This window comes from Ursus americanus, chromosome X (assembly GCF_024610735.1).
Source record: "Ursus americanus isolate L20-20 chromosome X, mUrsAme1.1.p, whole genome shotgun sequence".
NCBI classification, from domain to species: domain Eukaryota; kingdom Metazoa; phylum Chordata; class Mammalia; order Carnivora; family Ursidae; genus Ursus; species Ursus americanus.
Genome location: NC_142164.1, coordinates 42,882,968 through 42,905,011, shown reverse-complemented (window position 1 = coordinate 42,905,011; position 22,044 = coordinate 42,882,968). Strand labels below are relative to the sequence as shown.

General features: G+C 40.3%; 1 long non-coding RNA gene across 12 annotated transcripts in view; it reads right to left on the bottom strand.

The window, feature by feature from the left end:
* LOC123780474 (uncharacterized) overlaps positions 1-21,784 on the bottom strand; it is a 61,919-nt gene extending 40,135 nt beyond the window's left edge. For 3 of the 12 annotated variants that reach the window (XR_006776425.2, XR_015723468.1, XR_015723473.1), the window contains exons 1-5: positions 21,580-21,784; positions 20,942-21,096; positions 14,392-14,559; positions 2,122-9,386; positions 622-785 (exon numbers count right to left, since the gene is read on the bottom strand). This is a non-coding gene — a long non-coding RNA (uncharacterized LOC123780474). The remainder of the gene's footprint in view (positions 1-621; positions 786-2,121; positions 9,387-14,391; positions 14,560-20,941; positions 21,097-21,579) is intronic. The other 9 variants (XR_015723466.1, XR_015723467.1, XR_015723469.1 and 6 more) reach the window with 9 other exon arrangements.
* Between the last annotated feature and the right edge of the window lie 260 nt (positions 21,785-22,044).

Sequence of the window (22,044 nt, the reverse complement as noted above, 5' to 3'; positions counted from 1 at the left end):
AGCGAGAGAGGGAACACAAGCAGGGGGAGTGGGAGAGGAAGAAGCAGGCTCCCAGCGGAGCAAGAAGCCCGATGCAGGGCTCGATCCCAGAACCCTGGGATCACGCCCTGAGCCAAAGGCAGACACTTAACGACTGAGCCACCCAGGTGCCCCTAGTCACTGATATCTTTAACACTTGGAAATTTTCTGGCTCTTTTAAAAAATTTCATTATATAATGGGAAAAAATCATGGGTACCAGAGAAGAATCTGTTACAATGTCAAATTACTAGGAAGATCTAACAACTGCACAGTTCCACACCCATCTGAAAGACATGGGAATTTCTGATTATTATTTATATGGTGAGAACAATTTAGGTATATTTATTGCAAATGTATGTTAAAGACCAAGTAAGTTCCTTCCTAAACTGGATGATTCATTACTTTTCAGGGAAAAAAAAAGTATCTCTAAGATGGGCCTCAGGGGCTACTACACAGGCTATAGTTGCTGATGAAATAAAATTCCACCTGCTAAACCTCTTCTCCCATGATGACATCAAAGCAGCTTCTCTACTTTTAGGCTAGTTTGTGAACCTCACAGGAGCTATTCCACAATATGCTTTTGTTCAGATCTATGCACTCACTTCAGCCAGGTACCAGATTCCACCAAGGATGTAAGGTGACGGGCTCTCCTGAGGACTGCTGCCCTTGAATCTGGAGTAGAAGCTTCAGCAGCCATCTGGACACAGATCCTCAGAATCTGCCTCCTTCAGGCACCTGATATGAACTCGGCCACCACCATGAAGAGCTGTACAGGGAGAGACAGATCCAGCAATCACTGTGTTTTACTGGAGCAACTATGTGCCTAATAGAACACTAGGTCCCCTTTTGCCAAAAGCAAAACACCTTCACTCTTCAGACCACCACCACTAGCCTCTGATCACCCTTCCAATGGAGCAAGCCTGGGGAAATGAGCAATCATATTAACAATAAAGACATAAGATGGTAATACCTGGTGTTGGAGGAACGAAGGTGAAATAGACACTCACATACAGTGTTATGTCAAATGGGCATATCTGTTTTCTAATGCCCATGTTATTACAGCTGAGTAACTGGAATGGCCTTTGATACAGAAGTTCCATTTCCCCTAAGCAGAGAGTTTCAGGTGAGAGTTTAGAAAAGGATTCCAAGGTGATTCTGACCTGTGTCCAGGTTCAGGGGCCCTATCTGAGGGCACAGATAAAGGAGCTACATGAGTTATCTGATCTAGGGGATACAGACAGCTAATATTTATGTAGCATTTAGTTAAACAGGGCCTAGGAATAGGTTCTTCATGTTGTTGACTAGATTTAGTTCTTCACCAAAAACTTGCTATGAGGTGTTGCTATCCTCTCTTCATGGATGTTTGCAACTCCAAGCATGTGTTCCCAACCAGATGAAAGTCCAGGTTCCCCACTCAGCCTCCACTGACATGGGGGAAGTGGGTGCACATGGGAGTGGAAGGGAAGAGGTGCCTTGTTACTGCTTGGTAGAAGCAGGATTTCACACCCCACCAGGCCTCCACTGATACCACCCTGGCAGGTGGGGAAGATACCTCCTTACTGTCTTCCATGTGGTCCCCCTGACACTGTGGAGGGGAGGAGGTCTCCTCCTCATTGGATGGTCATGAAACTTCCAAGAGAAGAGAAGAAGGGGCCTAATTACCACTGAGTGTGGGCGGAAGGTAGGCTCCCACATGGTCTCCACTAACACCATGTGAAGCGGTGCTCATTTCCCCCACGTTGGGATAAAGTCATTGTTCTACATGCTGTCTTCTCATATCCCCCAAGGGTAAGGATGGGTGCCTAATTACAATCATGTGGGCACGGAATTCATGCTCCCCACTCAGCCTTAGCTGGCATGGTGGAGGTTATGCTTCATTCTGTGGTGTTAGAGAAGTTATTGTCTAAACACTTCCTTTCTTGCTAGGTTTCCTTTCTCTGGTTCTTTGTCCAGAGAAAAGATTTTTTGGGGGTTCTTCTTGTTTTTTCCTGTTGGCATTATTATTATTATTATTTTTTTTTTTTGGTTCCCTACTCCTCCAGCACCCGGTCTGGCGTATATGAGGCAAAATACAACCAAGAGAATTCACTGTGTGTCATTACTTGGGTCCCAAAGTCCCGAGTCAGTCTGCCTTTTTCCTCTCCACCTTTCAGAGTCTTGTATTTGTTGCCCATATAATATTCAAAGATTTCAGCTGCACCTAAAAGGAGTAACAGAGAGAAGTGTATCTACTCCTTCCGGTCCTGAAAAGAGAAGTCCTTTTACTTTTAATTGAAGTAAAACATTTTAATTTTGGCATTTCCCCTTTCCTAGATAAAAAGTACCATGCTATTTACATCTTTACACTGACTTTTTCACTTAACATTATATTCTGGAGATTCCTCCACAGCCCTATGTGGAGATTTTTCATCAGTCTTCTTTACACCATACTTAGTGTACACTTTGTGTGACTGTGTGATAGTTTATTCATCCATTACACAACTGATGAATATTTAATTTGTTCCCATTTTCTGCTATTCAAATAGCACCAGAGTGAATATCTGTATCTATATTTATTATTATATCTATATCAAAAATCGTTTTGTGTCATTACCAGTATATCTTTAGGATAGTTCTGGAAATAGGATTTTTGAGTCAAAAAGTAAGGCCACATATAAAATTGCAAGATATTTTCAAATTCCCCACCGTAATGATTATATTAGTTCCCTATGGTTACTGCAAAAAATTACCACATACTCAGCATCATTAAACAGAAATATTCTCTCACAGTTTTGGAGGCTAAAAGTCCAAAATTTGTTTTATGGGGCCAAAATCAAGGTATTAGCAGTGCTTCACTCCTGGAGACTCCGGGGAAGCTTCCCTGCCTCTTACAGCTTTTGACATCTACCAACATTCTCCGGCTGTGTCTTCATGACTCCAACCTCCGCATCCTTCATCACACTGCCTTCCCTTCTTCTGTCTGTGTCAACTCTCCCTCTGTCTCTCTCTTATGAAGACACTTGGGTTTGCATCTAGGGCCGATTTTGATAATCCAGGATAACCCCCCCCCCCATTAGGTTGTTCCTATTCTTTTGCTATTCAAATAGTGCCAGTGTGAATAGCTGTATCTATATTTATTATTATACTAAAAGCATCAACTTAATCACATCTGCAAAGAACCTTTTCCATATAAGCAACATTTATAGGTTCCAGGGATTAGCGCCTAGTATCTTTGGGGACCACTATTAAGTCTACTCCAGTGATTATACCATTTTGCACCCCTGTGAGCAGGGAGTGAAAGGACAAGTTTTTCCACATTCTCACCAACTGAGTACACTGACAAACATTTGGATCTTTGTCAATCTAATAGTTAAGAAACAATATCTTAGTATAGTTTTAATTGCACCTCTCTTAAAGCAAGCTGCAGACTTTTCATACGCTTAAAGACAATTTTTTTTCTGTTAACTGTTAATTTCTTACATGTCTTTGACAGGGCTGTTGTCTTTTCATGCCTCCATATTGATAAGCATTTATACAGGAGGGATATCAATGCTTTGCTAAAGATGTTAGCTGCAAAGTTTTCTTCCAGTGTCTTTACTTGGCTAGCATATTTTTGCCACGCAGAGTTGTCATTGTTATTTTTATGTTGTCAAATATATGGATCTTTTTCCTTAATGCTCCTGGATATTGATTTATATTGAGGAAACTTTCCTCCACTCAGGCTATAGAATAATTCACCTATGTTTTCTTCTAATACTCATACGGATTTTTTTTACATTTCATTCAGAATCATTTGGAATTTATCCTACTATTTCAAGATAGAGAAATGGGCCCCTATTTATTTTTTAACCTTATAAAGTTATCTAGCTGTCTCGGTATCACTTCTTAATCGTCCTGTATCTCCACAGATTTGAAATGCTGCTTTAGTCATATTCTAATTTTTTAAATGTAACTGGGCCTATGTCACTATTTTCTATTGTTACATTAATCTTTCTGTCAATTCATGGGCCAATAAAATAAAAATTAAAAGGATCTTTTACCTCCACTCATATAGAGCTTTTTCTTTAACACAGGAGGCTACACTTTCTGTCCAAAGGTCCTCAGTACCCCCATACCTTGGAAATGTCCCCTTTCCACCCAGATTTCCAGAAGGCTCTGTCTGGTTGGTTTGGGCCACAGCCCCTCCTTCTACCTTCCTGCTCCGCGAAGTTCAAGCTGCAGTGCAGGTTTTGTCACAAGATGGCACCAACTCACCACCATCATTAAACTTCTCTACAAAGAAAGGTCAGCTAGGAGCAAAAAAACACAATACCCTCATTTAAAATACAGCCTTTGAATCCATGTTCGGAATGATTCTAATTCTGAGAAACTGATGGATGTAAAAGATTCTAAAAACATATACTTCGGGGCCTGCAGACGATGAAACCTAGGTGGCAGTAGCGTGCCTTGGCAGGGGGCAGTGCGCGAAGTGGCGGCTGGGGAAGGAGGGAGGAAACTGTGAGGATGGGGCCTCTGGGCAGGGTCTGCACAGCTGTGTACTGTGTCACGGACAGACAACAGGGGGTGGGAGAAGGCCTGGCAGCCTGTACAATGATAGGCTAATGGAGGGTGAATGCCTGCCCTGCTCTCTGGAAAAGACCCTCTACAGAATGGACATGTCAAGCCACACTGAGGAGGGAAGAAATAGATCAATGAACACAAAGTAGATTTAGGGTAAACTGTGGATGGAATTGCTTTAGTATTCATATGAATTTTCCAAACAGAATTGGTATGTCTTAGTAAACAAACCATCTTATATTTCTTCCCCTTTGCTAAATGCACTCCTTTCCTTAAAAAAGAAAAATGGAGATGGATGCCACCAGGTAGCCAGGTCCAGATGTCAGCTCTGAGAGTCTCAAACCTGGGGGCTCGGCAAGGGGAAGGAAGGGATGGAAGTCTGGATCTCGGTGTAATGGTTTCAGCCAGAGTTTAATGGAATTTTTTTAACCCTCTAGCGGCCACCCAGCTGTATCACCATCATTTTCTGGGCTGTCTAAACCTGAGATTGGCTGTCCAGCCTTGGTTTGAACTGAAGATAAAGATGCACTTGTGAATGTGAGTATTTGGGGTGATAGAGCTAGAGAGACATATAAACACACACACATATGGGGAGAAACACTTTCAATTCTACCTTTTCCTACCTTGTTTTTCTAAATAATTTAATAAAATGAATGTTTTTCCAAAGTAACGAATACATGTGTACAATACTTTTCTGAATCTGTTTATAAGTATATTTGCTTTCAAATTGTCATCAAAATACTTTTTTCCTGAACACAATATTTCAAACGTATGAAAGTACATTTATAAATTGAAATTGTCCTGCATTTCTCACCAGCTGCCTGACTCAAAGGGGTCTGTTGTCATAGAATGGTGCCTCCTCTCCAGATGCGTCCCTGTAGGTGAAGGGTACATGAAAATAGATGCTTACACACACACACACACACACACACACACACACACACACACACGTGTGCAGTCTTTTCCAAAAAAGGAATCACATTTCTCATCTTTTGCATATTATATTTTCCATTCAATATGAATCTAAGCTTTTATACTTGCATATTATTAATGCTTGTGGTTTGGGCATATTTTGACATGTTTATTAATCATTTATAATTTTATATGAATTTGCTGTTTAAATTATAAGCCAGTTTTTGTTTGTTACTATGTGTGTTTCCCAAACTATGGATACTAATCCAGCAGATGAGTTGTACTTTGCAAATGATTTCTCCCTTGTTTTCACACAATTCTCAGTACATTCTCCATTTATCATGTTTTAAATTTCAATAATATTGTGACAAAAACTATGTAGCTCACAATTCTGAAAATTAAGTAACACATGTAAGGCAGCCCCTGGGGTTTAAGTCATTCAAAGCCCAGGAGGATTCAAGACAAAAAGTGAAAAACTTTAAAATAATACCACAGTTAGCTGTTGATCCTAAGAAAATAAATTGTTTCCCTAGTTTATTTAAATTCCCTTAAAGTCAGTACCCTGATTTGAATAATGTATATTTTGGATAGCTGTTACGATTAAAGGAAATTAAATATAAAATGCATTTGCTTAAAATAGCTCTGTACATATTGCTTTCCTTCCCTTTAGATCACCTGTCTGATCTGTGCTTCTGCCCCAAGCCTAAGTCAGCACTTCAAGGATCAGCCAACACATGTGGCCCGATACCCAGGTCTCTTAGCACAAAGGGTGAGATTTCATCTCCTCTGTTATCTTCATCAACCAGAGGGGTTGCTTAGTGAGTACCTGCCACAATTGTACGGGAGCTGATCCAATCAGTTCTCCAGCCCTGGAAGCCCATCTTCTGAAAGCGAGGCTGCTCTGTGTCCTCTAGGGAGGGCAGAGAATGGAACCTCATTCCCATCCTGCCACTTCTCTAGAGAGATGACTTAGGTAGGCTCTGTCAGTCTAAGCTTGGTCACCTATGAAATGGGACTCACCAGACCTTTGTCACAGAGCTGTCCCAATGAGTAAATAAGAAAACTTGCCTAATTAAGGAGGGCACGTGATCTGATGAGCACTGGGTATTATGCAACTAATGAATCGTTGAACACTACATCAAAAACTAATGATGTACTACATGTTGGCTAATTGAACTTAATAAAAAAAAAAAGAAAAAGAAAACCTGCCTAGAGTATATGGCATGTAGTGTGACTTCAATGGCCCTTTAAATGTAATCAACAGTGAGATTGAGGGTCAATGCACACTGGTTAAATGTAGGGCCTCAGCAGCCACACAGAATCTGTTCAAATCTTGGTCTGACTTGCTAGCCCTGCCCTCACTTCGCCTCAGTTTCCTGATATTTAAAGTCAAGCAACAGTGGCTCTTCCTCATAGGCTGTGGTGATGATCGAGTAAGTATAGGTTTATCACGTGCAACAGTATGGGGCACAAAGGGAGTCAGTAATAATATTGACCTTTTTTATCATTATTATCATGCCAGAATAGATCATTAGAGATTTTAGGGTCACTTTTATTATTATGTGGGCTTATACTGATTGGCTCGAACTGACTTTAATAATATGGTATTCATCATAAAAAAGTAATTCACAAAGCTTTAAGTAGATGGTCATGTCATTGCTAATCTTAAAAATGCATGATTATACATGTATAGTAAAATTTCTGAAAAAAATATACAAATGATCACAGTGCTTATCCATGGGAAATAGACTTTCAAGGGTATTTAATGATTTTTTTTCCTTTTGAGCAGTATCCATTTTTAAACTCCCATAAAAGTGTCCTGGTTTTGAAAGTCAAAAAATAAAAAGAATGAATAAATATCCCTAGACCTCCCCACAGAAAGTGGCTCAGCATCAGAATGGTAACATCACTAAACCAAGGGAATTATGTACTAGGTGGTCTCAGAACTAATTTTTGAATCTACATGACAGTGTCATGGACGCTACAGATGCCTAGGGGAAGGGCAAGCATGGTGCTCAAATAAATCTTACACTGGAGAAGTCCTCTGATGTCTCCACTTCCCAGGACTTAGTAAAGGTCATGGGAGGAAAGTAGTTTCACAACATGCTTCTTTCTCTTCCCTCCAAATAAAGCCTGTTGAACTGAAAGCAGGCTCATGGGCCTAACCTCCCAGTTAGCCAAGCAGGGAACCTGCAGTGGAGGGAATGTGGGAGGGAACATGAGATGGCCCACTGCTCTCAGCCCACAGGGAGAAGGGAGATGCTTCAAAGCAGGATTCAGGGGGAAGTTTGGTCACAGGCTCTTTCAGCCCAGGGCCCAGGGCAACCAGCACACGTGGATTAAAAAAAACTCTAAAGCACCTTCCTTGTGCAATGAAAATAGTAAAAGGAAAGGAAAATATATACAGCCCAGGATGTGTAATACAAATCAGCTCAAGTTCAAAATGGGATGGATCCCTCAATAAACATAGGGATGCAGATGTTAGTCTGGACACAAGAAAATGAACTCCCTGCAGTCATTGTCATCTCTCACCAGGATGGCCCAGATCAGGTTCCAGATGTACAGGTCTAGATGAGTAACAGTGTGAATAAAAGCCAGAAAATTAGGCCTGGGAAAAGGGAAGATGTTTCAGGTTCAGAAGACACCTGACAATATTCTGGGCTAGCTGGAGCCTGGGAACTCTAAGACTAAACATAGCTGATAAAAAAAAATGACTGAAAATAGTATTCTGTCTGCTGATTCTGTTAGACATCCTACAGCTTGTAAAGTGAGGAAATGGGTGTGTCTATTTTAGAAACTCTGAGAAAGAATACATACCGGATATATACTCATAACATATATATTTGCTTTCCTGTTCCCTCAAATCCCAGTGGTCTCTATGAGTTGTTCATGGTAAAGTCATCTCCTCTGTTGGGGAGAGAACACAGGAGACATTACACACATATGTGCCAAAGTTTTACAGTATTACATGTCAGATACTTGCTGTTGGTTTGTTCATTTCTCCTCACAGCAGCTCTGCGAGGTAAGTACCAACTTGCCCATTTTACAGATGACATGCTACAGGGTCACACGCATCTACTGAGAGGCATCTTTCTTCATTTTCTACAGGTTTTTCTTTCCCAATGAAAAGTCATAATTTTTAGAAACAGAAACAAAATGTTTTCTTCACAGCAGATTACAAAATCAGTCACTGTGGTGTGCTCCCAATGCTCCTTGAAAAACATTTATATAAAAACAATGAAAGGACATATCCATCATTTAATATCCTACTTATGCCTCTATATCTACATCTCCTGTTTATCAAATGTGAAGCAGATGTCTGCTATGTGATAGGCACTGTCCAGCCAATACACATCTGCATCCACATCTTCCTTCTCTTGATATCTAGACTGGAGATCTAGAAATATCCACAGGCTACAAGATGAATATTAGTGTCTGATCCAGGGATGGTGAGGTATGACCTTAAAAAGACTCCATTCCAAGCAACTTTACTCAACCTTGACCCTGAGTCAAAATGGAAACCCAGCATCTAAGCAGGAAATAAGGAGGTTGAGCAGGGAGAGGCTATACCCTGGGAAACTGAGGCAGCTTGTGACACACACATCCATCGTCTTGAATAGCACTAAGAGGCAATGACCTTCTCCTGAGGAGCCCTCATTCCTAGAAAGAGAGTGAAAGACAAGGTAACAATTGTATGGTTTCAGTCTTAGTTCTCTCATGGTTGCCAACTAAAGGTTTTACTTTCTCTTTAGTCTGTGGCCAAGTTATGTGGAAGATTTTGGAAATGATTTTGTGTTTCTCCTTATCACTAGGAGGGTGGTCCTCTCATTTAGACCTGTGAGGGATCCATCCAAGGTGGCATGGAATTTCCGCTTCATTAAAGACTTCGTCTCCCAGTTGTGTGGGTCTGGACTCACACCTACAGAAGAAAGAAGGGAGACTGAGTTCTCAAACACAAGCCCAAGACCAGGATCTTGACCTCACCATCTAATTCTCCTGACTTAGTGACATGGTTTTCACAGATTTCTTACAATATGGTCACCTCGCCAACTGTTCCTCCTATGCCTGACTGATACCCCAATATGATCCACTTCTCTCATCTCTCTCCTGTCCACAGAAGCACACCCACTCAAATTCCTCTATAACCTAGAGGTGGAGGAAACTTTTCCAGCTATGCCTAAAAATCTAGAAGCAATTAGGGAAAGAGTGATGTATTTGATTTCATTTAAAAATTACATGGCAGAAACAAAAATAAATAAATAAGCAAAGCAAAATGAAAAACTCCAAATTGGGAAAAATATTTACAACTTACATCACAAATGGTTATATCCATAATATACAGAGTAATGAAAAAAATGAAGGCAAAAATGCCCCCAAAAAACACCAGGAAAGAAAAAGGGGCAATACATACAAACAAGTATTTCACACACACACACAAAAAAGTGCCTTAAACATGTAAAAATTGGGGCTCCTGGGTGGCTCATTCAGTTAAGTGTCTGCCTTGGATTGGGGTCATGATCCTGGGATCCTGGGATCGTGCCCCACCCCACCTCCAGCTCCCTGCTCGGCGGGAGGCCTGCTCCTCCCTCTCCCTTTGCCAGCCGCTCCCCCTGCTTGTGTTCTCTCTCTGTGTCAAATAAATGGATAGAATCTTTAAAAAAAAACATGTAAAAATTGCTCAGCCTAACTCATGATAAGACATTCAAAGGAAAAAAAAAAACTACTTCTCACCAATTAGACAGTCTGTGAGGAAATCAGCATTCCCATGCATCACTGAAAGTAATATGAAATGGTTCAAACCCTGTGGATGAGATTTGATGCTATCTAGTAAAATTACATTTCTATTTCCTCTTGGAACCAGTAATCTCTCTTTTAAGAATCTATCCTAAAGAAATAATACAAAAAATGAAAAGGTACAAGTACAAGGTCATTCCTTAAAGAAAAATTCATAGCAATAGAAAACTAGAAACAAGACAGCTGTCCACCAATAGGGGGCTGGATGAAGAAGCTATGGCACATCTACATCCTGGCATCCTAGGCAGCTTGAAAAGCAATGAGAAAAAAAAGAAAAGCAATGAGGACTCCCTCTCTGCACTGCTTTGACTACATTGTTTCGTGAAAAAAGCGAGGTACAGAAAAATGTATAGAGCTGTTTCTGTCCAAAACGATAGTCACAGACACATGGGACGATTTAAGTTTTTTTTTTTGGATTTATTTATTTTAGAGAGAAAGAGCAAGAGCAGGGGGTGGGGCAGAGGGAAAGAGAGAAGGGAAACAGACTCCCCACTGGACCTGGGGTTTGATCCCAGGACCCTGAGATCATGACCAGAGCCAAAACCAAGAGTCAGACATTTAACCAACGGAGCTACCCAGCAGCCCCTAAATTTAAAGTAGTTATATTAAATGAAATAAAAAATTCAGGGGCGCCTGGGTGGCTCAGTCATTAAGTGTCTGCCTTCGGCTCAGGGCGTGACCCCAGCCTTCTGGGATCGAGCCCTGCATCAGACTCCTCCGCTGGGAGCCTGCTTCTTCCTCTCCCACTCCCCCTGCTTGTGTTCCCTCTCTCTGGCTGTCTCTCTCTCTGTCAAATAAATAAATGAAATCTTTAAAAAAAAATTCAGTCCCTCAGTTGCAGTAGCCACATTTTAGATGCCGAACACCCACATGTAGCTACTGACTCCCAAGCTGGATAGCACAGATACATTTTCACTTCTGCAGACATTTTCATTACAGAGCACTGGTGTAGAATATGCCACCTTTTACAAATGAGCAGGAGAGAAAACTAATATACATATATTGTAAATTAGTATATGTTTTAAAATTGGAAGGTTAAAACCCAACTGATAAAAATGATTACCTGTAAGGCGACAGAGGAACCTATAAGCCCCGGATGGAAGAAAATGATGTACATTCCCACAAAAAATATAATACATATTTACAGGCTCCAGGTAGTAAAAAGGACAATCAGCAGTGACAGACCCAGTAGCAACGACCGTCTCTAGTTTCCAGACTGAATCCTCTAAAAAAATATTTCCCCCTAAAAGAACCAGGCTTCCCTGAAGAAACAGCTGATGCCGGGGCTGAGTAGGGATTGTACCAGATGACCCTGGACCAAACAGCTCATACCAGAAAGCATATCAAAGACACAAAAGCCAACCCAAAGGGACTCCCACAGGCCTAAGATAGACCAACTGAACATCAAATACATTAATAGCTGCAGATTACAGCCTCAAGTATATAAACATCTAGAGCTCATGATGACACTCTTAAAGAAAAACAAAAAACACACAAAACAAACCCACACTTCATCTTTGGAGGATCCAAGGGAAACAACTCATTATTTTAAAAAGCGGAAATAGTGCAAAAGAAGTAAACATTCATTCTTGCCTTCTGGGTGGACCATACCTCAGTGTAACCATGTAGTTGTTGAGAGGAAGTTTGTTTTATAGAAGGATTCTAACTAATAAATGCAGAAGAAATTAGAATTAAAACATCACTCCTTACATCTGTTAAAGAAAGGTAGGGTGCCTGGGTGGCTCGGTCATTAAGCGTCTGCCTCTGGCTCAGGTCATGATCCCAGGGTCCTGGGATGGAGCACCGCAGGGCTCCCTGCTTGGCGAGACTGCTTCTCCCTCTCCCTCTGCCTGCTGTTCCCCGTGCTGTGCTCTCGCTCTCTCTCTCCCTCCCCCTCTCTCTCTCAAATAAACAAATAAAATCTTTTTTAAAAAATGTAAATCTAGGCAATTATCCTTAAGAAGCAACAAAAACCTGAGTTAAAAGATGGATTGGAAATTTAATAATGGGTGGATCAGGCTGACAACACCTGACAGACAGCACATGGAACAGAGAGGAAAGTGAGAGGAAGGGAAAGCACAGGAAACACAGGGGAAATGGATGAGCATGTGCTTGCCTGTCCCCACTCAGGTCACTGGAACCTGTGCAGTTGACGCTGTGCTCTTTCCCAGCTCCATCCCACAGCCCCCTTCTGCACACAGCAGTGACACTGAAACTCTCACATCATGGAAATGTGGGCTCATGCCTGCTTGCTGTTCCATGTCCAAGTATTCTCTCTCTGGTAGTCATGATAGAATGTTCATGTCAGAGGCATTACGTTGACAGAATAAAGGAGGCAAAAATTAGAATGGGAAACTAACATTTTGAGGGCCTACTAGATGTCCCATGCTATACACTGTTATTTTCAGACTTTTTTTCTTTAAATCCTCAAAGCAATGCTCTGAGGGACACCATTACTTCTTTTCTACAGACTGGGAGGTATTCAAGCTCACAGAACAAAGTCCATGCTCAAAGAATTCTAGGAAGGTGACAAATGGACACAGAAGCCAACCTGAAGGGGCAAACACTGGCCAATTTTGTGACAATGTGACCAACAAAATAAATAATTATAATGTTAGGTGGTAACCCTTTCAGCAAAATAGGAATCTATGAGTCATAGTAGTTAAATAAATGGATGAATAAATAAATAAACCATAGGGGAGAGTGGGAAGCTCTAGCCAACATTTGAATATCAATTAATAATTCTAAAAGGAATAACAATTATAAAAGCAACACTTCATAGCTATCATAGTAATGAGTGATTCAGACAAGAATCATAAATGGATTTTCAGGCTATACCAAGTCCCACAGCAGTCACTGAGTCACCATGGTAACCATGCTGGCCAAGGAAACCTGGGAAAAAACATATAGCAGCCATCCTGATTTGTCTCCTAACATGTGCTAGGAACTGAGGAGGACTGGCACAGCTCACAATAACTCACCACACATATTCCTCACAAGAAATTTTCCTTCCAGCTTCAACAACACACACACACACACACACACACACACACACACACACACACACACACACGGTGTTATACATACTCTCTCCCTCTTCTCACTACCCAAGAACCCAGGAATTCATCGAGGTGGATTTATTTGGGGATTAAGAAGGAAAACTCCACAATTCAATTTTAACCACATATATAAGGTTGAACGCTACTAATCTATTTCATTTTAGTGACTATTTTTCTGGAAATGACCTATAGAATTTTCTCTGGAACATTATTCTCCCTAGTTTAAGTACTTTGTCAATAATATCTAAAAGCTAATATGGAAATCTAGGCAAATAAATATTGTGGCGATAAATTTTATGCATCAACTTCACAAGGTCCCAATGACCAAATATTTGATCAAACATTATTCTGGTTGGTTCTGTAAGACTACTTTTGAATGAGATACACATTTAAATGGGTAGTCTTTCAGTAAAGCAGCCAGTCATAAAGGTGGGTGGTCCTCATTCAATCACGTGAAGGCCTGAATAGCATAAAGGGCTGATCTCCCATGAGCCAGAGGGAATTCTGCCAGGAGACTTGCCTTTGGAATTTATCCACAACATCAGCATCTCATGTTTCTCTAGCAGACAGCCTTCAGACTCCAACTGTAACTCATTCCGGAGTCTACAGCCTGCCAGCCTCCCCTATCAGATTTTGAACCCGCCAAGCCTCCACAATCTCATGAGTCAATTCATTAAAATAAATCTCTGTCTATATATAAATATGCTATTGGTTCCGTTCCTCTGGAGAACCCTGACTAATACATGTGTTAAGCACCAAGTATCTTTTCCATCCCAGAGTAACTTGTGCTTTCAACTGAAAAGATTCCTGGCAACACTTGGCTACTGACGGTGTAGTGAAAATATAATACTTAAAAAGTATAATAAAAATATTACCATTGGGGTCCCTGGGTGGCTCAGTCGGTTAAACATCCGCCTTCGGCTCAGGTCATGAACCCAGTCCAGGGATCAAGTCCTGCATTGGGCTCCTCGCTCAGCGGGGAGCCTGCCTCTCCCTCTGCCTGCTGCTCCCCCCTGCTTGTGCTCTCTCTCTCTGACAAATAAATAAATAAAATCTTTAAAAAAATATTACCATTGGGGGCACCTGGGTGGCACAGCGGTTAAGCGTCTGCCTTCGGCTCAGGGCGTGATCCTGGCGTTATGGGATCGAGCTCCACATCAGGCTCCTCTGCTATGAGCCTGCTTCTTCCTCTCCCACTCCTCCTGCTTGTGCTCCCTCTCTCGCTGGCTGTCTCTATCTCTGTCGAATAAATAAATAAATAAATCTTAAAAAAAAAATATTACCATTGAGGAGCGCCTAGGTGGCTCAGTCCGTTAAGCATCTGCCTTCAGCTCAGGTCATGATCCTGGGGTCCTGGCAGCAAGACACCCATGTTTGGCTCCCTGCTCAGCAGGGAGTCTGCTTCTTCTTCTCCCTCTGCTCCTCCCCCTGGCTTGTGCTTTTCTTGCGCTCTCTCTCACTCTCTTTCTCAAATAAACAAAATCTTTAAAAAAAAATTACCATTGAGACAATCAACTGAATGGAAGGAGATATTTGCAAATGATATATCTGATAAGGGGTTAATATCCAAAATATATAAAGAACTTATATAACTCAACAGCAAAAACAAAAACAAATAATTCAATTAAAAAACAGGCAGAGGACCTGAAAAGACATTTTTCCAAAGAAGACATACCGACGACCAACAGACACATCAAAAGATACTTAAAATCATTAAACATCAGGTGCGCCTGGGTGGCTCAGTCGGTTAAGCGTCTGCCTTCGGCTCAGGTCATGATCCCAGGGTCCTGGGATCAAGCCCTACGTCGGGCTCCCTGCTCGTGGGGAGCCTGTTTCTCCCTCTCCTCCCCACTCGTGCTCTCTCTTATTCTCTCTCTCTCCCAAATAAATAAAATCTTTAAGAAAAAAAATTATTAATCGTCAGGAAAATGCAAATCAAAACCACAATGCGGTATCACCTCACATCCATCAGAATGCCTAGTATCAAAAAGACAAGAAATAACAAGTGTTGACAAGGATATGGAGAAAAACGAACCTTTGTGCACTGTTGGTCGGAATGTAAATTAGCGCAGCCACTGTGGAAAATTGTATGAAGGATCCTCAAAAAATTAAAAACAGATCTGCCATAAAATCCAGTAATTCCTCTACTGGGTATTTATACTCCTGAATGAAAATCCTAATTCGAAAAGATATATATCCCTATGTTTACTGCAGCATTACTTACAATAGCCAAGGTATGAAAGCAACCTAAGTGTCCATTGATAGATGAATGGATAAAGAATATGTGGTATACAGAAACACACATACACACACACACACACACACAAACACACACTCAATGGAATATTACTTGGCCATAAAAAAGAATGAGATCTTGCCGTTTGTCAAAACATGGATGGACCTACAGAGCACTATGCTAAGCGAAATAAGTCAGAGAAAGACAAATACTGTATGATTTCACTTATATGTGGAATATAAAAAACAAATGAACAAACAAACAAAAGAAGCAGAAACAGACCCATAAATCCAAAGAAAAAAACTGGTGGTTGCCAGAGGGGAGATGGATGAGGGCATAGGCAAAATTGGTTTAAAAAATACTGCCACTGTGCCTGGGTAGCGCAGTGGTTAAGTGTCTGCCTTCGGCTCAGGGCGTGATCCTGGCGTTCCGGGATCGAGCCCCACATCAGGCTCCTCCACTGGGAGCCTGCTTCTTCCTCTCCCACTCCCCCTGCTTGTGTTCCCTCTCTCGCTGGCTGTCTCTCTCTGTCAAATAAATGAATAAAATCTTTAAAAAAAATACTGCCACTGACAACAGTATCAGAAAGCATGAACTACACAGACATAATCTATGTAGCACAGCTATGTCCATAGATGTGTAAGGACTACACCCTGAACAGTGTAAAACATTGCTGAGACAAATTTAAAAAAGTCTAAATAAAGAAGGAACACATCATCTTCAGGGGTCAGAAGACTCAGTATTGTTAAAATGTCTATTCTCCCCATGGTGATCTATAGATTCAATGCAATTCTAAAAAATCCTAGCATATATTTTTTTTGAAGAAATTGACAGGCTTTTCCTAAAAGTCATGTGGAAATGCAAAGGGCCTAGACTATGAAAATTATGTTGAAAAAGAAGAAAATTGGAAAATAAGCACTACCTTATTTCAAGACTCATTATGAATCTACAGTCATCAATATAGTGTGATATTGGGACAAAGGTAGAAATGTATATCAAAGGAACAAAGGAACAAAATACCCACACTTATATATATAACCTGTTTTCGACAAAACTACAAAGGCAATTCTAGAAGAAAGGATAGTCTTTTCAACAAATAGTTCTGGGACAAGTATGTATCCATATATACAAACATAAACTGTGATCCATATATTATACCATATGCAAAAGTCAACTCAAAATGAATCACTAACAAAAGTACAAGAGCTAAAACTATAAAACTATAAAAATTCTTGTGGTCTTAGGTTAGGTGAAGATTTCCTACATATGACATCAAAAGCACAATCAAAACCATAAATGAAAAATTAAAAACTAGACATCTTCAAAATCTTCAAAAAAGAACTCCTGTTCTTTCAAAGACACTATTGAGAGAATTATAAGACAAGCTTCTGACTGCAAGAAAATATTTGCAAATCTAATATCTGATAAAGGACTTGTACCCATAATAAAAAACCTTGCAAAGTCAATAAGAAAACAGACATTCCAATAAATAAGTGGGCAAAAGATTTGAAAAGATGTTCCACCAAAGAAGGAATACAAAAGTCAAATAATAAATAAGCAATGAAATAAATTGCTTAAAAAAAAAAGTCAAATAATAAATAAGCAAATGAAAAGATGTTGAACATCATTAGTCATTAGGGAACTGTAATCTCACTACACCCCTCTGAAAATGGCTAAAATAAAAACAGAAACCATACCAAGTCCTGATAGAGTTGTGGAGGATGAACTCTCATACACTACTGGTGACGATGTAACACTGGGCAACCACGCTGGGAAAAGTTTAGCACTCTTACGAAGTTAATTTTACAAATTCTTTAAGTAAATACACCTCAGTATTAGAGAAAGAAAACATATGTCCAAGCAAAGACTTACTATACCCAAATATTCATAGCAGCTTTATTTATAAGATTGAAAATACCAAATATCCATTACCAGGTGAACAGACAGAACAAATTGTGGTATATCCATAAAGCAGAATATTAGGCAACAAAAAAGAAGGAAATATTAACACATGTAACAAATGGATAAATCTAGAAATAATTAGGTTGAAGGAAAGAAGATTGGCAAAAAAGAATACACGATATATGATTCCATAAAATTATAGGGGAAAAAAAACTAATCCATAGTGACAGAAGATCAGTGGTTGCCTGGGAATGGGGTAGAGTAACAAGGACAGAAATACTGGAGAGAGGTGGATGGGGCACTACAAAGGGGTATGAAGAAGCTTTTTAAGGTGATGGATATGCTCATTATCTTGATGGAAGTATTAGATTTACAGGTGCATACATATTGAAACTTATTAAAGCAAAAACTTTAAATATGTATGTATATTGCATGTTAATCATACCTGAATTATTTGTAGAATATTTATATATTCATAATTCTGTGATTCAATTAATTAGATGAAAGATTCCCGCCATTATGTTCTTACAGTATTAACAGATCTACACTATGTCTTTTCAAATTGGTCCATGGTACATAGAACCAAAGCAGAAAAAATCATTTTCAATGAAATATATCCAAATATTTAGGGAAAGTTGATGTCCATTTCCTCCCAAAATACGGAAAAAAATATATATTAAGAAAATGATCATAATAATATCTAAAAGTAACTGGTTATTTTAGGGAACATTGCATGGCTGTGTATCATTATAATAGGGCAAACTCTACGGTAACAAATAATTTTTAAAATATTAAGTTCTAGGGGCTCCCGGCTGGCTCAGTTGGTGGAGCATGCAATTCTTGATCTTAGGGTGGTGAATTCAAGCCCCACATTGGGTTTGGAGCCTACTTAAAAAACAAAACAGGGGCACCTGGGTGGCTCAGTCTGTTAAGCATACAACTCTTTTTTTTTAAAGGAATTTATTTTTAATACCAATCTCTTACAATCACTTGAATTTATTCTGAATTGGATACCAAAGACAACAGCAATATGTTATCAAAATTACTTTCAATAATCTGTAATCATTATAGGTTCTTTTTCAATTTTGTTGAGACAGGGAATTGTGAAAGAATTTATAAAATCATCTTTTATACTTAGTTTCTGAATTCCTAGTGAGCATAACAAAAGCATTTCAGGGAGACTCATCAAGTAACTGTTAACTGTACTTGTTTCTCTTTCATTTAGAGGCACTTTAAAAAAAATCTGATATATTCAGAAACAAGCATACAACTCTTGATTTCAGCTCAGGTCATGATCTCAGGGTTGTGAGATCAAGCCACCCTAGAAGTATAGCCTGCTTAAGATTCTTTCTCTCCTTCACTGCCCCTCCCCCTGTTCACACTCTCTCTCTCAAAAACAAAACACAAAAAAATAAAATATTACATTCTAGTCACTGACATTTTATTTTTTTTAAAGATTTTTTTTATTTATTTGACAGAGAGAGACACAGCGAGAGAGGGAACACAAGCAGGGGGAGTGAGAGAGGGAGAAGCAGGCTTCCACCCAGCAGGGAGCCCAATGCGGGGCTCGATCCCAAGACCCCAAGATCATGACCCGAGCTGAAGGCAGATGCTTAACGACTGAGCCACCCAGGCGCCCCGTAGTCCCTGCCATTTTAAAATAACACTTGGAAAATTTCTGGTTTCTGGTCCCTTAAAAAATGTCATTATATAATGGGAAAAAAAACTATAGTCACCAGGGGGGAAAAAATCTATATTACGATGTCAAATTGCTATAAAGATCTAACAACTGCACATTTCCACACCCATCTATGAGGTACATGGGAATTGCCAATTATTTATATGATGAGAAAAATATGTGTATATTTATTGCAAATGCATGTTAAAGACCAACTTCCACCTACAATTATATGGTCAATCTTCGACAAAGCAGAAAAGAATATCCAATGGAAAAAAGTCCCCTCAACAAATGGTGTTGGGAAAACTAGACAGCTGCATGCAGAAGAATCAAAATGGACCACTTTCTTACACCATACACAAAAATACGTTCAAAATGGATGAAAGACCTAAATGTGAGACAGGGAACTATCAAAATCCTAGAGGAGAACACAGGCAGCAACCTCTTTGACCTTGGCTATAGCAACTTCTTACTAGACAGTCTCAGGAGGCAAGGGAAACAAGAGCAAAAATGAACTATTAGGACTTTATCAAGATAAAAAGCTAAAGTGAAGGAAACAATCAACAAAACTAAAAGGCAGCCTGGTGAATGGAAGAAGATATTTGCAAATGACATATCAGATAAAGGGTTAGTATCCAAAATTGATAAAGAACTTATCAAATGCGATACCCCAAAAATAAATAATCCAGTTAAGAAATGGGCAGAAGACATGAATAGACATTTTTCCAAAGAAGACATCCAGATGGCCAACACACATATGAAAAGATGCTCAACATCACTCATCATCAGAAAAATGCAAATCAAAACTACAATGAGCTATCACTTCACCCCAGCCAGAATGGCTAAAATTAACAACACAGGAAACAACAAATGTTGGCAAGGATGCAGAGAAAGGGAAACCCTCTTACACTGTTGGTGGGAATGCAAACTGGTGCAGCCACTCTGGAAAACAGTATGGAAGTTCCTCAAAAAGTTAAAAATCGAACTACCCTGCTGAGATCCAGCAATTGCCCTACTAAGTAATTATCCAACAGATACAAAAATATGGATTCAAAGGTGTACATGCACCCCAGTGTTTAGAGCAGCATTATCAACAATAGCCAAACTATGGAAATAACCCAAGTGTCCATCAACTGATGAATGGATAAAGAAGATGTGGCATATATACACAATGGGATATTACACAGCCATCAAAAAGAATGAAATCTTGCCATTTGCAATGACATGGATGGAGCTACAGTGTATTATGCTAAGTGAAATAAGTCAGTGAGAAAAAGACATATACCATATGATTTCACTCACATGTGGAATTTAAGAAACAAAACAGATGAGCATAAAGGAAGGGGAAAAAAAAGAGAGGGAAGCAAACCATAAGAGACTCTTAATGGTAGAGAACAAACTGAGGGTTGCTGGAGGGAGGTGGGTGAGGGATGAGCTATATGGGTGAAGGATATTAAGGAGGGCACTTGTTGTGATGAGCACTGGGTGTTGTTTCTAAGTGATGAATCACTAAATTCTACTCCTGAAATCAATACTACATGTTAACAACTAGAATTTAAGTAAAAATTTGAAAAAAAAAAAGACCAACTTCCTTCACCAACTAGACAATTATTTTTCAGCAAAAACTTCTCTAAAATGAACCTCAAGAGTTACTACACAGCATGTAGACACAGAAGGAATAAAATTCCACCTGCTAAACCTCTTCTGCCATGATGAGATCAAAATAGCTTTCTATTTTTAGACTAGTTTGTGAACCTCACAAGAGCTATTCCACATCATGCTTTTGTTCAGATCTATGCACTCACTTGAACCAGGCATCAATTTCCACCAGGAGAGTGAAGTGTTGCAGTCTCCTGAGGACTGCTGCCCTTGAATCTGGAGTAGAAGCTTCAGCAGCCATCAGGACACAGATCCTCAGAATCTGCCTTCTTCAAGCACCTGCTATGAGTTGGATGAAGAGCTGCACAGGGAGAGACAGATCCAGCAATCTCTATGATTTACTGGCCTAAGTATGTGCCCAGCACCATGCCAGGCACTGGGTTAGTGGCAATGACACTGATAAAAACTGCATCATGTTCATAACAACCACGTTTCAATGGGCTTCTCACAGAGTCTTTTTCTCCTCCTTTCCTAGTTTATCCTCCTTTCCTAGTTTATCCTCCAACAACAAAGCTTAAAAGCAATAAGAAGTGGCCTGAATTCATAAAGACATTCATGATCCCACAGTAACCACGGGGCCATGGGCTTGCTCCTGTTTATCACTGTTCTCAGCAATCCTGTGGGTGAATCATTCTCATCCCCATTTTACAAACGGGAAAGCTGGGGCTCAGGGTCGTTATTTGTCTTGCCTCCCGCGCCCCTGTCTTTAAAGGAAAGCATCTCCAGGATCCCCTCGAGCAGGACCCACGCTAACTGGGGCTGGGCGAGATCCCAATGGTTTTACCTACGAGACAGCCGTGGCACCGACTCCCAACGCGGGGAAGAATCAGCTTGGATCTGGATCCCTTTGTCTCCTCACACCGCATGGCGGTTCAGCCCCCACCGCGGGGACCCACACCTTCAACAGAGTCCCAAACACCTGAAGGTGGAACCCTGCTCTTCTATCGAGGGCCCTTCTGTCTCTATTAAAAAGTCGTCACGGTCGCCATATTGACGTCAGGTTTCTATGGCAACCGCGAAGCGTGGGCTGGTCTTCCACACCTGCGTTGCTTCTACACACTCTTCCACCGCCTCGCGCATAGTTGCAAGCTAGCACCTGACTCTTCAGGCCACAACGTGAGAAAAAATAGTAATTAGAGGCACCAGACTGGGACTCGAGCAATTCATGGACCTCTTCCGTTGTTGATGGAACAAAACATATTCCTCTCTTCAAGAATTTTGCTTCTTTTGAAGAAACACTGGGGGAGTA